This window comes from Petaurus breviceps, unplaced genomic scaffold, assembly GCF_028583685.1.
Source record: "Petaurus breviceps papuanus isolate PSGF00001 unplaced genomic scaffold, PetGlider_PUasm1.0 207, whole genome shotgun sequence".
Taxonomy (NCBI): Eukaryota; Metazoa; Chordata; class Mammalia; order Diprotodontia; family Petauridae; genus Petaurus; species Petaurus breviceps.
Window position 1 is genome coordinate 16,806,111 of NW_027185850.1, and position 15,335 is coordinate 16,821,445.

The following is a 15,335-nucleotide window of genomic DNA, read 5'->3' on the forward strand; positions in this document are numbered from 1 at the left end:
CCTTGAACAAATATTGGTCTCCTGATGTTTTTTTTCTTGTATACCATGATATCTTCCATGCAGTCTGAGGGTCAGGTAGCATTTTCTTACTTTAGAAAGCAGACCAACCATTTGATAGGGTGGAACCCAGGAGGCATTCTGGGGAAGATGAACAGAAAACACCAGAGACCTTTACTTGGGTGTGAAATAAGGAGTGGCTGTGATAATTGTCCACTGGGAGACCACACAGTTGTCTCTGTTCATGAGAAAATTCCTTCACTTTACTGCCTCTCCTGGAGCAGTGTGCACAGGCCAGTGGGGATACATTGAGAAAAGGCTTTCCTGGAGACTTTGTGAGAAACCTGAGGGCTGTGCTGGTAAAGGTTTTACAACTGGCTCTCAGGGGGGAAATGAAACATGCCTAGGACACACTTTTCATTCCTATCTGCATTATTGACAATTTTCCCATCAATTTCTTAAGTCTAGCCGATCAATAAAACAATTCATCAAGCCCAGATTGGTGGTGTTTGCTGAAGTCAGAGATATAAATGCTCACACCGAAAATTTGACAATCGGCTCTAGAGGGAGGAGCAGGTCCTAGTGCACCCCTGTGTAAGTGTCCTGTGGAATTATCCTGACTTTGGAAGTGCGGGAACCTTTTCCTCTTCCTTGTTTTGTCACTTGGTGTGGGTGGATGGGTGGGGGAATTAGCTGGGTGAGAGGTTACCTAGGTGTATTGTGGGATACAATACTATCAAATGAGACACTGAAGATAAGGCAAAGAGAGAAGGCCATTATAATTTCATAATCAATTATAATAAAACTAATCATAATCAATTAGTAATAGTAGACCAATAAGTGGGCCTTAGCAATGGACCAATAAAAAGACATAACAAATCTTGCTTTTCCTACCTCAAAGAGTTGTGAGGAAATACTTTATAACCATTTCACACAATAAAAATGTACTTGTTCTTGAAATACAGATAAATGTAGGCTTAAGATGAAAATTCCTTTGAGAGCAGGAACTTATAAACATTACTTAGTGAATGATTGGAATGAGGCATTTTTGAATGGACAAAAATAATTTATCAAGCACTTACCATGCTGTCCTAAGAGAAATACAAAAGCATCATGGTCCCTGCCCTCAGTGAGCTTACATTCTATCGGTAGACATTCTAACATGGGTAGACAATCTATATCAGGGAGTGGTAACCAGAAAGGGCAAATTGGTCTGGAAAGTCACAGGATGAGTTTGCAGAGCTACTGGGAAGTCAATTGCCATACCACTCCAGAGACAAGGGTAGTATTGACATAGCAATTATTATGAGAGAGGTTGGGACCAAAGGGGATCTAGAATCTGATCACACTTGTATGGCCCCCCACCTCAGTCTTCCACTTGATTGGTCATTATATAGTTAATTTTCTCTAAAATCTAGTTATCTAAGGGTATCTGTGAAATTGATCTCTCCTTTATATACTTGCAATCATGTTCTCATTGATTAATTAATTAGTTCAAGCACTCATCTCATTTAATAAATTAATTATATAATGAAATACCAAAACCTTTCCCAATAGCAATAATTCTTATTTATGTATAAAGAGTATTAAAATGACCGGTTTCCTATGTTATTGAATAAAAACAATAATATACATAAACACATGTGACTATTTACAATATTTTAGCCATGTCCAAGGTCACAGTCAAGTCAACTCAGACCTTAGATAGAACAATAATTTACTGTTCTACCACTCATTTGAAAACTGAGTCTTAGTCCATTCAGCAACCAATTAAAGTATCTTAAGAATCTCCTGAAGATTCTTAATAATGGAAGTTAGTAGGTGGTAAAGTAGATAGGGTGCTGGGTCTGGAGTGAGGAAGACCTGAGTTCAAGTCTGGCCTCAGACACTAAGAGTCAAAAAGACATGTGTTCAGATTTGACCTCAGACACTTACTGGCTATGTGACCTTGGGCAAGTCACTTAAACCTCTACTTGCCTCAGTTTCCTCATTTGTAAAAATGAAGATGATAATAGTACCAAGCTCCCAAAGTTATTGTGAAGATTAAGTGAGATTATATATATATTTATATATATATATATATGTGTGTGTGTGTGTGTGTATGAAGTGCTTAGCATAGTGGCATAGTTCCTGGCACATTTTTTAGTCACTTTTTTCAGTTGTGTCTGTCTTTGCGACTCCACTTGGGATTTTCTTGGCAAAAATAAAGGAGATGAGAAAAGTGAGGTGAACAGGGTCATATAGTTAGTGTCTGAGGCCAGACTTGAACTCAGGTCTTCCTCACTCCAGACCCAGCACTCTCTCTGCTGCACCACCTAGCTGTCCACCTGGAACATAGTAGGTTCTATATAAATGCTTGCTGTTATAATTTTAATAATAAATATTTATCATGAAAGTTAGTCCTTTAATTCTTTATGACTTCTTTAGTAATCACAGGAAGCCATCTTTCCAAAATATACTGTTCTTGCAAGTCCCTCACAGACACATATGTCGAATTCTTTTTATCGTGTTCGTTTATAACAGTACTTACAGTTAAGTAGTTCTTAAAAGGAGGAATTTTCTCCTTACCTCCTTCCTCTCTGTATCCTCCATAGATTCCTTTTAGAAACTCATGGATCACAGATAAAACACACGCCTTCTTCTTGATTCCATCGGGATGTCTTCTTAGTGGACTTTTTTTTGTCAACATAAACTGCTTTTTTCTCAACATGTCCTTAGTCTTCCTGTGGGCTCTGAAATCTGTGACAATAGTATCTGTATTCCCTGTAAGAAATGCACTTGAGACAAGAATATTATTGATTTGATTATTGTTCCCAGAGGAAGCGCAAAGGGGTTATGGTTATAGTATGGACAGGGTGGCAACCCAGAAAATGGAGAGGATGAAGAAATCTGGCCTTTGGAGCTCCAAGCTGACTGCCTTGGCTCTTCCCAGAGAGGATCAGAGCAGACATTTACTTGGATGGAGGGGGGAAGAGAGAATAGAAAACCACTAAGAACAGAAAGAAGGGGAGCAAAAAGCAGCAGGGGAAATTCCAGAAAAGTGAGGCTTCAGGGAGACATTAAGGTGGGTCCCTGAACCTCTGCATGGTCTCAGAAACTCATATGGGACTGAAGCGATTGGTTGGACTCAACTATTCAGAGACTAAAATGTCTACTCTTCCCCAAACTCTCCTTCAATGATGGGCAGGGTAAACTCAGCTCATTCCTTTTACCTAAGCATTTCTTGTGCCCTGATTTGCCTTATTACAATAAAGATGTAAAGGCCAGAGATTAGCCAGAAATACACGATATTTCAATGAGTGCAGAAGAACTCCCCTCCATTTGCATATTAGGGATTTTCCTCAGTAGGATCTCCAAGTATTATGATTGTATTAATCACTTTTTATCTGATATGAACTCCATAAAAGAGAGGAAGAGGGCACCTGGATATGAAGGCCATTATCGTGTCCTTAGATTAAAAGCAAGCTAATAATTGTAAGAGTGTGTCAGGTAGATCTTGGGAGAGGAAGAAGAAGGAGGAGGATGCACAGAAGACCATGACCCAAACCATTCATTCCACAGGGAGGAGATGGGCAAGGTCTGGAGGGGATTCATCGTCATCCCCTTCCAGAAGGGAGTAGAAATGATCTCACACCATCCAGACAACTCTACTCTCCAAGACGTGACCCAGCAGTAGCGCCACCTTTGTAATGTACCCAACCCAATCAGAGCTATCTGAAATTGGGAATGGGAATATCTGTCTGCATCCTTCTCACCAGGAGAGCCACCAGGACTGGAAAGCTTATGGGAAGGCTTAAGTGCAAGGGGAGGAAGAGAAGTCAGGGCTGGCCTTCAGATGGATGCTTTGGAGTTTGAATTATTTTATAGAACTCATTGGTCCTCATAACTGATCTGTGAGGCAAGTGCTACTATTCCCATTTTACAGATAGGGAAATTGAGGAAATAGTACAACAGAGAGAGTATGAGGAGCGATAGAGCGCTGGACCTGGAGTCAGGAAAACCTGAGTTCAAATCCAGCCTTAGACACTTTACTAGTTGCGTGACCTTAGCAAAATCACTTCCCTTCACTTTCCACAACTATAAAAGAGTACTTACCTCACAGGATTTCTTTGAGGACCAAGTGAGATTGTACATAAATCCCCTAAGACAGTGTTTGGCATAGAAGAGGTTCCACATAAATGTTTATTCCCTGCCTTTCCCCCTGGCATAAATCACCCCTTCTTTTAATGAGAACAATAATCAGTTCACTTGTGTTTGCGTTATGAACTTCTGAATATTTTGGATTGATTCTATGTTCTTTGTAAACATCATCTCTTCTGGGGGGGAGAAAAAAGCATGAGATGCTTTTGGGAAGCGATGCCCCCCCCACTCGATGTCTCCAGCAAAAGTTGGGTTACCGTTTGTTTAAGACAAGAGCGTGTGAATGTGTTGAATGAGAAGCCATCTGAAGCCTCTCTAGCTGCGGGATTCCAGGCTTCTGTGCTCCTCCTTTCTATGTGAAAGGGCCTCTTTTAGATCCAGGGTTTGTATGTGTGAGGAGGACATGGGGGAGCCTTCTGGGGAGGAGGGGTGGGCCTTCCATAGCAAGCCAACCTTTCCCTCCCTTCACAGAGGACCAGCGACTCTTGAAATCATTTCGGGAGTTGAGCTCTGTTACTGGCACTCTCCAATTGTTCTCTTTTTTTTTTCTTGGCTGTCTTCACTACTCCCCACCCCCTCCCCCCCCCCCCCCCCCCCCCCCCTCCGGGAAATATGGAGAAAGGATTGGGAAAAATAAACTTTTATTTTTCTTTAGAAGGGTCATTCTTGGTAACCAAGCCTTGAGTGAGGGCTGAGTGGTAAACTCCCTTGTTTTTGACATGTGGATGAAGCTGGAGCCAGAGTTTGAAAGAAGAAATCTCCCCCAAGTCCACCCCATTCCCCTCCCCATCCCCTGAACCAGGAACAAATAAGACACACTAGAATCTTCAACAGAGGCAGTGTGCTATAGTGGAAATGGCACCGTGCTGGCTACGAGGTGGGTGTACAAGTCCCTGTTCTTCTCTGAGCCTAATTTTTCTCCACTGTAAAATAAACTAGTTAGAAGAAGGACCATTCAGCTTAAATGTCCCATGAGTTTATGATTTTCTGTTTCTCTTTTTTGCTTTTCCATATTCTTTTTAAGAGAGGGAAATTGAAGTCAATTTGGAGACTGCCCCCTCTGGGACAGGCTGCATTCCCTAAGCCTACCCCAGCTTTTCATCGCTAGATGCTCCAGAGATCTTCTTGGTCACTTGTTGACAACAGAACTGATCTTAAAATGAGTCAAGATCAGTGATTATATTCGAGGGGCCTTTGTAACGGATGGTTACTTTCAATTGTTACCCAAATTATCTTAGGACCATAGATCTAAGATGGACAATTTCATTTTGGAGATGAGGAAACAGTCCTGGAAGCATTAGGAGTATTAGGAAGCATCTTACCCAAGATGACGCAGGTTTAAAAAGCTTCCCAGAAGAATTCATTACTTCAGCTAACTCTAGTCTCCACTTAGGTTCTCTTTTAAAATGGGAAATGGTGGGGTGGCTAGGTGACACAGTCAATAGAACATGGACCCTGGAGTCAGGAGGACCTTAGTTCAAATCTGGCCTCAGATGCTAAACACAAAACTAGCCGTGTGACCTTGGGCAAGTCACTTAACCCCGACTGCCCTAACTTCCCCCTCCAAAAAAAGCAAATAAAATGGGAAATGGAGTTTGAGAGAGGAAGAAGGTGAGGAAAGTGTATGTGTTGGGGGATGAGACTGGATAATATATTAGGCCTCTCATGTGTTGGGGTTTTGTGAGATGGGTGAGCACCAGAGTCCTTGGAGGTAGGAGTGATGAGGGGGGAATACCCACCAAAAAAGTGAAGATAAATAATAGAAAGGGAATATGAAATCATATCAGGATCCTAGGATGTTAAATCACCATTCAGTCAAAAATGAAATTTATACCATTTGCTCCAGGTGGGAAAAATCCCAGTTATGGATCTTGGGGGAGAAGATGAGAGACAATATGGCACAGTGAATTGAATTAGCAATCAGTAGACCTGAGCTCAAATCATACCTGAGATAATTATTAACTGTGTGACCCTGAACAAGTCACTTAACCCTTCTGGAGCTCAGTTTCCTCATCTATAAAGTGGGTTGGCTAGATTGAATGACCACGAAGGCCCTTTCCAGTGCTAAAGTTGCAATCTAATAATATCCCATTGTACTGGTATAATGTCTGTCACAAACTTTCTATGTGATCTTGACCTGCTCACCTCTGTAAAATGAGGTGGAGGAGGTGGACTATCTGACCACTGTCTCCCAGTCTAGGGCTATGGTTCTATGATGCTGAAGTCTAAGGAAATGGTACTTTTGGCTCCACCTAACCATAGACACTGATGATTCAATTATTGTTCAGTTGTTTTTCAGTTGTGTCTGACTCTTAGTGAGCTCATTTGGGGGTTTTCTTGGCAAAGATACTGGAGCAGTTTGCCATTTGCCTTTTCCAGCTCATTTTACACATGAGGAAACTGAGGCAAACAGGGTGAGTGACTTGCCCAGGGTCAGACAGCCAGGAAATGTCTGAGGTCAAATTTGAACTCGGGTCCTCCTGACTCCAGGCCCAGCACTCTATCTACTATAGCGCTACCTAGTGACCCTACTGATGACTTAAGTCTATGAATCAGGCAGGTAAAACTGGCTGAATGCCAACAAGAGAGTCCTCTGTTTCTCCCTAGTGCCTGGCATATTATAGGAGCTTAATAAGAGTGTTGAATGACTGATTCGAGGAACCACAGCACTGAGGAGGTAAAAGGGACCTCAGCAGCCATCAACTCCACCAAAACAAGAATGCCCCAGAAAGGGTCATTGACTCTTCTGAAGTCAAAGAGGAAACTCCTTTCTCCTGAGGCAAACTGCACCACTGGGAGATTTTACTGATGTTGAGCTTAAATTCTCCTCTTGGAAAGTGTTAAACTTAGAGGGTACTTCTCCCCTGCAGGGCCAAGCAGAGTCAATCTAGCACCTTTTCTGTAATGTAGCCCTTCAAATATTTCCTGGAGCTACGTGGTGAAGTAGCTAGAGCTCTGGCCTTCAAGTCAGTAAGACCTGAGCCCAAATCCTGCCCCAGATACTTACTAGTTGTGTGGCCTTGGTCCCTTAAACTCTTCAGGTCTCTGTTTTCTCTTCTGTAAAATGAGGGGACTGGACTAGATGACCTCTGCAGGTTCTGCCAGCTCTCTATGATCCTAGACACTCTTAATTCAGGCATGTTGTGTTGGTTTCTATTGTTTCCATTTTAATGTCTATGAAAGTTTCAAAGTGACTCTTATCATAAATTAGACCCCCAAATCACCCAAACCACCTTTGTTGGATCCTGGAAATAAGCCTCTGTGTGCAGAAGGCCAAACATCTGGAATTTTTAAAGGATACATTGAGCCAATCATCCATATGTTTTATCTTTGGGTCACTAAACATCCAGTTACTTAGAAATATACAGATGATGGATTGGATTTTAAATTTTTCAGCCAGATACTTGGCATGGGAGAATCACAACCTTGCATGAGAGGGAGATTGCAAAACAGAAACACAGAAAGATAGATAAAGAGAGAAACCGAGATATACAGAAAGATAGGAAAAAACAAAGAGACAAAGTGAGAGAGACAGAGAGACAGAAAAAGAGACAGAGAAAAGGGAAGACAGAGAGGAAAAGATGGGAGGAGAAGAGAGGAGAGGACAGGACAGGAGAGGAAAAATACAGAAAGACAGATACAGAGAGAAAAAGAGAAAGTGAGGGAGACAGAGGGGAAAAAAAACAGGAAGACACAAAAAAAGGCACATGAGAGGCATAAACAGAAACGAGAAAGAGAATCAGAGAGAATGCTAGACTCCTAGCACTTCTCATAGAATCTCACTCTTATTCATCCACAACATCATAGAAAGAAATTATCCAGGCTCTGGCTGGAGGTGGTGCTAGATTTGGAGTCACAGAACCCAAGCGCAAACCTTGGCTTTACTGAGTACTATTCTGGACAGTCATTTCTCTGGGCCTCTGTTTCCACTTCTGTTAAATGAGGCAATTGGTTCAGTTCTTTTCCTACTAAGTGGCACTAGCAGATAGTGAGCCAAATTTGGAGTAAGAAAGACCTTAATTTCAATCTTGCCTCCAACACTTGCACTGTGATTCTGAGCTTAACAAGCCTCAGTTTCCTCATCAGTAAAATTCATATAATAATAGTAGCTATCAAATAGCACCATTGGATGATAAAATCACATGAGATAATATATGTGAAGTGCTTTATAAAGCTTAAAAAATGACATCACTTTTTAAATTAAATAAACTTTTCCCCCTTCTCTTGAGCATTATTTGCTTCCCAATAGCATTCATTTTGTTTCATTTTCTGGGACCAGGCCATCTTCTATATTTCATACCATCAAAGAAAGCCATAATCTCTCCCCCTCCCAAAGTCACCTCTTCTCTAGGCTAAGCATTCCTAGCTCCTTTCATTAAACTGCCTCTCATTCCCCAACCCTCTCAACATCTGGGTCACCCTCCTCCTATGGAATTATTTTGTCTTGTCAGTATTATTACTGAAATATGTTGTCCAGGAGCAGCTAGGTGGCACAGTGAATAGAGCACCAGCCCTGGAGTTAGGAGGACCTGAGTTCAAATCTGGATTCAGACACTTGACACAAAAACTCACCATGTGACTTTGGGGAAGTTACTTAACCCCAACTGCCCTCCAAAACAGCAAAAAAAAAGAGTAAGTCGCTATGATAGTTGTCTAGAATATAAAGAAAGGAAATAGATATTTTAAAAAATATATGTTGTCCAAAGTCAGACACAGAGCCCCCAAAGGACATAAGCAGGCACTAGGATAATGTGCTCATCATTGAACAACAACGAATTGTTGAATAATTCCTAGAATTTCAGTACTGGAAGGGATCACCCAATTCAAACACCTTAGTTTATGGAGGAAAAAATTTGAAGTTTAAAGAAGTGATTTCTCCAAGATTACATTCCAGTATAATGGCACAAGTGATACAGACAGATAGATGATATATACATATATACATGTACATAGATACATGGATAGATACCAAGAGAGATGCATGGATAAATTAATCAATAACCATTTATTAAGTGCCTACTGTATGTCAGCTACTGTGTTAAGGTCTGAAGATACAAATAAGGAAAACAGCCTTTGCCTTCAAGGACCTCGCAGTATAATGGGGAAAGAGGAACCTGAAAAGTGGAAGCAGGAGAAAGGACGGGATCCGGAGTGGGGCCATATTGGGGCACAAGCCAAAGGAGTGAGCTGCAGGGGAAAACAAATGAATAATCGGACAGAGGGTCCTTTATTTAGTAATGTCCATTTAAGGAGGTTTTGAGAGGTCTTTGTTCTGCTCTCCAGGCATCCCTGGAGAGGGATGGAGGGTACTGTTGAGGTATGAGCACCAAGACTGATGTAATCTCACAAAATCATGAGTTTCCTGATAATCAGGTCCCTGTGGCCCTAATGGAATTCTGTCTACAAGAGTGCAGCTAAGTGGAAAGTTAACCACTTACTATGCTAGGCACCTGGTTAAGTTAAGGGACATAAATAAAAGCAAGAGGAAGACAGTCCCTGCCCTCAAGGAGTTTACATTCTAAGGAGAAAGACAAAACATAATGAGGAGCTGGAAAGGGGGTCAAGAGGTCCAAGAAGTAACAAGGAGTCCTGGTTCCTGAAGAGATCATCTCTCTGAGCCAGGGGACCCAAGATCACGGTCCAAGGTTAGAGATACAAAGAGGAAGTCTAGAAGATAGCCATCATAGTGAGGACATGATCGGAAGATTCATACCCAGATTACCAGCTACCAAACAATCGGCTCTCCTTGCACCATACAACTTCATTTGGAATGGAGCAAAGAAAATTATTGATGTTTGGGCAGGGGATGACACCAGGGTCTTCAAAGTCCCCTTCTCTGGTGCCTCATGTTGTAGCAACTTGCTCTATCTACTCTCAAAGGAAGAAGCATGTTAGAGAGGAAAAAGGATTTGATTCTCTGGTGGAGGACTTGGGTTCACACTTGCCCTTTGACGCTGGTTCTCTCTCTGATATTGGCAACTCAGTAACCTTTCTTTGGATTTAGTTTTCTCATATGTAAATTAGGGGGTATCCTCTGATGTTTGTGTATAATAAATTTAACAAAATAATCACATGATCACCCTTTTGTGACCCATTCACAATGTTTTCTTCTGCATATTAAAAATGTTTTACTGATTTTTTTTTGCAATATCTGTCATATCCACCAAAATCCAGTAAGAGTCTTCCCTTGTAATAAACATATGTCTTCTAGCAAAAAACAAAAACAACATATCGGTCATGTCTAAGAATGAATATCTCATTGTGCATCTCTAGTATGTTAACTCTCTGCCAAGAAGTTAATGTTATATTTTATCGTTATTTGAACCTTAAAGATTATTTTTCCAGATAAGGAAACTGAGTCACAAAAAAGTTAAGAAACTTACCCAAAGTCACACAAGAAGTTAGTAAAAGAGCCAAAATTTGATCCTGGAACTCTGATTCTAAATCCAGCCCAGTTCCATCACATCACAAATCTTTTCCTGGAGGCTCCCTCCTGGCATATGCAGACTTGGAGTCATCTCTGGATTCAGCCAGTTCACTCACGTGTTGGTTTCCTGGTCTAACACTGGGGGTGTAAAAAGGGGAGAATGGAAGAGGAAGGTCTTTCCTTCCTGGCTGTCAGTTCTCAGCAGCTTGGAGGAGTCATGAAATTGTTTATGAATAATAATAATAACAAAAATAGCCCTTGCTCCTTGAGTCTCCCAGTTACGGGGGAGGCAAACACTTGAGAACATCATTAGCTTGTTGTCTCCTTAAACTGACAGAAGACCCTGGAAATTCCACAAAGTCCAGGCCTTCTGGCTCCTGAGGTCTGGGACTCATTGGTTCTCCTCAATCTGCCTCAAAGGCAGAGGTCTAAACCCCAACTAGACATCTCAACAGACTCTCCTCTAAGAAACTCCATTTAGGAATACTGAGATTAACATGGCCAGGCCCAGTTGGAATAGCAGCTGCCTACATGGGGGAATGGAGAAGGGGAAAGGGTATTCTGGGAAGCCATGCCCTTCCCTAGGATTATCAGTTCTACCATGAAATATTAATTCTGAGCCTTGATAAAAGAAAAAATGGGGCCAGGTAATAACAATCATCAAATTCAATAATAATGTTCACAATATTTGTCTGAGAATGAAGATAACTGGGTTCAAATGTTACTTACTAGCTAAGTGACCCTAGGCAAGTCATGTCACCTTTCACAACCTGACTGATATCATCTGTATTTCCATGTGAGATGCTGTATTTGTACCTAATGGATTTCACCTTATTACATTTAACCCAATGCTGTATGTAGAAAAGGCAGATTTTGAACCCAGATATTGTTGACACCAAGTCCAATAATCTAGCCACTGCAGTAGGCTGCCTTTGGACATAGTATAGGACTGCTAGACTCTAGAAGATCTTTATGGTTAAGGTGATTGCCATCAAAGGGATTGTGGTTGTTTGTCCTTCGTTCTCAAAGAGGACCGTGGCATCAGGAAGGTGATGCCATGACTTGCACGTGAATTGGATTTAAGTGAGGGAAGGTTGTGCAAAGTCACCAGCCTCACTTTCTCCTCTATAGTTATGTGGGCTGGTGGCAAGATATGGATCAGAATGACTGGAACCATCAAAGGGAGAAGGTAGGTTGGAAGTAAATGGTACCACTTCAATTTTATTAACTTTGAGCATGACCTGAAAAAATAGGATTGACCTTAAAAATCCATCAATGGGAGAATTATTATTGGCAAAGTTGATAGAGCACTAGGCCTAGAGTCAAGAAGACCTGAGTTCAAATCTAGCCTCAGGGGTCACAGAAGTAACAAGATAACAGATGACTTCTATTCCCCCAAATCTCCCCAAAACAGAAATTATTCACCAAAGATAAAGTTCAGTTGTTTCCATCATGTAGGACAACAAGAATCTAAAAGAGTATTTAAAAAACCCATTACTTATGCTAACTGACCCTGAGTTCTCTCAGAAGCCCTTCCTCACTTCCCATGTTTCTAGCAGCAAGTCTGCACTAGTAGACCCAAGGGAACAATTCAGGTTTACATCAAAATCCACAACTAACACCAATCTCCCCTCTCTCTTTCCAGTGCTGTACAGAACTCAGCTTTAGACTGTGAAAGTTTACTTAGACCTTGACTACCAGTTTGACCACAACCCTTCAGCAGCAAAACAGGGGCTGCAACTCAGAAGCCCCAGTGCTGCAAAGGTCTGATCTGCCAGTACCAGTGAAAATAGGCTCAGGACTACTGCTGGACCAGAGAACTAAGGAATAAAGGGACAGGTCACCAGAATGGGACTTTGTGCCTGGTTGGAGGTATTGTTCTTGTGGAACACTCTACCAAACCTGAGGGGAAAAACACAGAATCCAACTGGGGCCAGTTCTATCCATCCAAAAGTCAGTTGAAGCAGAGACCTTGGCTGGTAAATTTTGAATTACCCAATGTAGAAAGAGGCTGAGAGGTTTTGAAATCTAGCCCTCAGTGAAACCACAATCAGAGGGAGGGAGTCAGGAAGTAAGTGATAAGGAAAAAAAGGGGGAGCTACTGAAAATATAAAAGATTTCAGCAAGAAGAAATCTCAAAAATCTTGAACATAAACAGAGAAATCAATAGAAAAAAAAGATATTGGAAGAAAATATGACCTCAAGATCTAGTAAATTACTCCAGGTATGTATGAATAAATACTGCAGAACAAAAATGATCTAACACTTGATAAGACAGAGGACCCTCGGGAACTTGAGGAAAACATGGAATCATAGCATGCAACTGCTGAGTAGTTTAAAGAAGAAATGAAAATTATGGGAGCAGATTTTATGTCCTACACAGCAAAAATAATAAACAGAATAAAAAAAAAAAAACTTGAATCTTCAATGGCAAATCTCACCAAAGAAATGAAAGAGAGCAATAGCTTGGGAATGCAAATTCACAGAAGCGAAAGACAACCTAGAAGAAGAGAGAATAAAGAAGAACATTAAAAGAAAATGTGCTCACTAAGCAAACAAAACATATGCATCTCAAAGAGAGGATGTATTGAGACAACCCAAGGATCATAGGTCTCCCAAAAGCACAAGAGCAAACAACAACAAAAACCTTTAACACCATAATGAAGGAAATAATAGAAGAGAGCTTCCCAGAATTTCTGAACATAGAATATGGAATTCCAAAGAAAAGAATTCATTTACGATCTCCAGAAAAGAAAAGCTACACATTCCAAGACACGTAGTCATTAAATTTAACAATTCAATTCAGAAACAACAAGTTCTGCATGGATTATTCCACAACAACTACAGAAAAGGAAGAGTAGAAGAAATATTTGAGAGAGCAAAGGAGCTCAGATTGCAGCCCAGGGTGACCTGTCCTGTAAATCTGAGCCTACCCATAGCGGACAAAAGATGGACTTCAATAATAAAGAAGAGACTGGAATTTTTTTTGGAAGAAAACCAGAAATGAAGAGATTGTCTGTTTCTCAAACACCTTGGACAACAGAAATGCAGGAGGAATAAATGTGATGGGCAAGGAGAGTAACAATATCTAACAACAGAAAGACCCAGAAGAGACACTTTTTCAAAACATACACAAGGAGACAGGAATGAAGGAAGGAATCTGGTAGAGGTAACAGTGAAGGGATAGACAGGGAGTATTACAGACAGACTCTGCTAACCCTACCAGTGATTACTTCTTTGCATTACAACATGGGAGAAGAAGAATAATAAGGGGAGAGGAAAGTAGGGGGATAGAGAGCAGTGAGTAATTCCTTGAAGTCAAATCAAAATCTAACAATGAGGGGAGAATGATTGCTGTGGTTTCAGAAAGAGAACTTTTATTGGTTTCTATCTCTTTGGGATACAGACCAAGTAGTGGCATTGCTTGATCAAAGAGTATGGTTTTAATGAACTAATACCAGTAAATCAAATACAGCCTCAGATACTTACTAGCTGTATGACCTTGGGCAAATCACTTCATCTCTATTTGCCTCAGTTTCTTCATGTATAAAAACTCTACATCCTAGAATTGTTGTGAGGATCAGATGAGATGATATCGGTAAAAAAAAAATACTTAGCAAAGGGCCTGGCACATAGAAGACACTATTTAAGTCCTCTCCCCTTCTATTCCTAATTTCTTTCTTTTTTGTTTGGTTTTTGTTATGATTTCACAAGTATAGTGAACCACTTGTACAGAAACACCCACCACTGATGAAGACCTATAACTCATCTGTAACATAAAATCCTAGAGAGTTGCCTGGGATACCAAGAGCTTAAGAGTCTTGTTCTGTGTAACACAGTCAGTGTGAATCAAAGACTAGACTTGAATTCTGAGTCTGGACCTCAATTCACTAGCCACAGGTGCAAAGCAATTTGTCCCTGTACAACACTTCCCCTTCCATTATTTGACTTGATCCTTGAAACTAACACACTAGAGAGACAGAAGTCTCTAGCTAGTGATGTGATTGTAAGTGAATTACCAAACTTCACTGAGCCTCATTTTACTCATTTGCAAAATGACCAGTGAGGTTCTCACCTCACTCTATTGGCGTATAATTAATTTACATACTTGGAAACTGAAATCCAAAAAGGCAATGCTTTGAAGATCACAATGCAAGAAGAATAAGCATTTGGTTCAGGGCCCACAAACAAGAGATCCGGACCCAAATGGAGACTGAACAATGACATCTTAACCATGAGAGAGTCAGAAAACATGTCATAGAAACAATATGTTACTTAGCACACCAGTTCCCAGAACACAGTCAGTGTTTAATAAATGATTGTCACCTTGACCAAGGTCACCAGAATAAAAAGTAGCAGTTCTATGACTCAATTGTGGACTTTTGAGTTTCCGTTCAGTTTTCCAATATGCCAGATTGGAAGGGGTTAGACTGACTCATCCAGCCTAGAAGCAATAACACTTATTGCCCTTTCACAAGCTTATTTCCTTTACAGCATATTCTGATTTTTAAAACGCTCCTACACAGCATTTATTGTGTGCCTACTTTGTACACCACTGCAGTGATCACTGGGGCTGAAGTATCAGCCTTGTTGTGAATAGGCACATTGGCTCCCAAAGGAACTGGAGAACTGGCAGAATAAATCAATCAACCAATCCATCAATCATTCATTCATTCAGCAAGAGATCATGAGCAGGTATGTGTTTTCCTGTGATACAGAGGGAGAAGAGATATTCAAGGGCTGAGAAAGAACAGGAAAGATCCCATGGGAT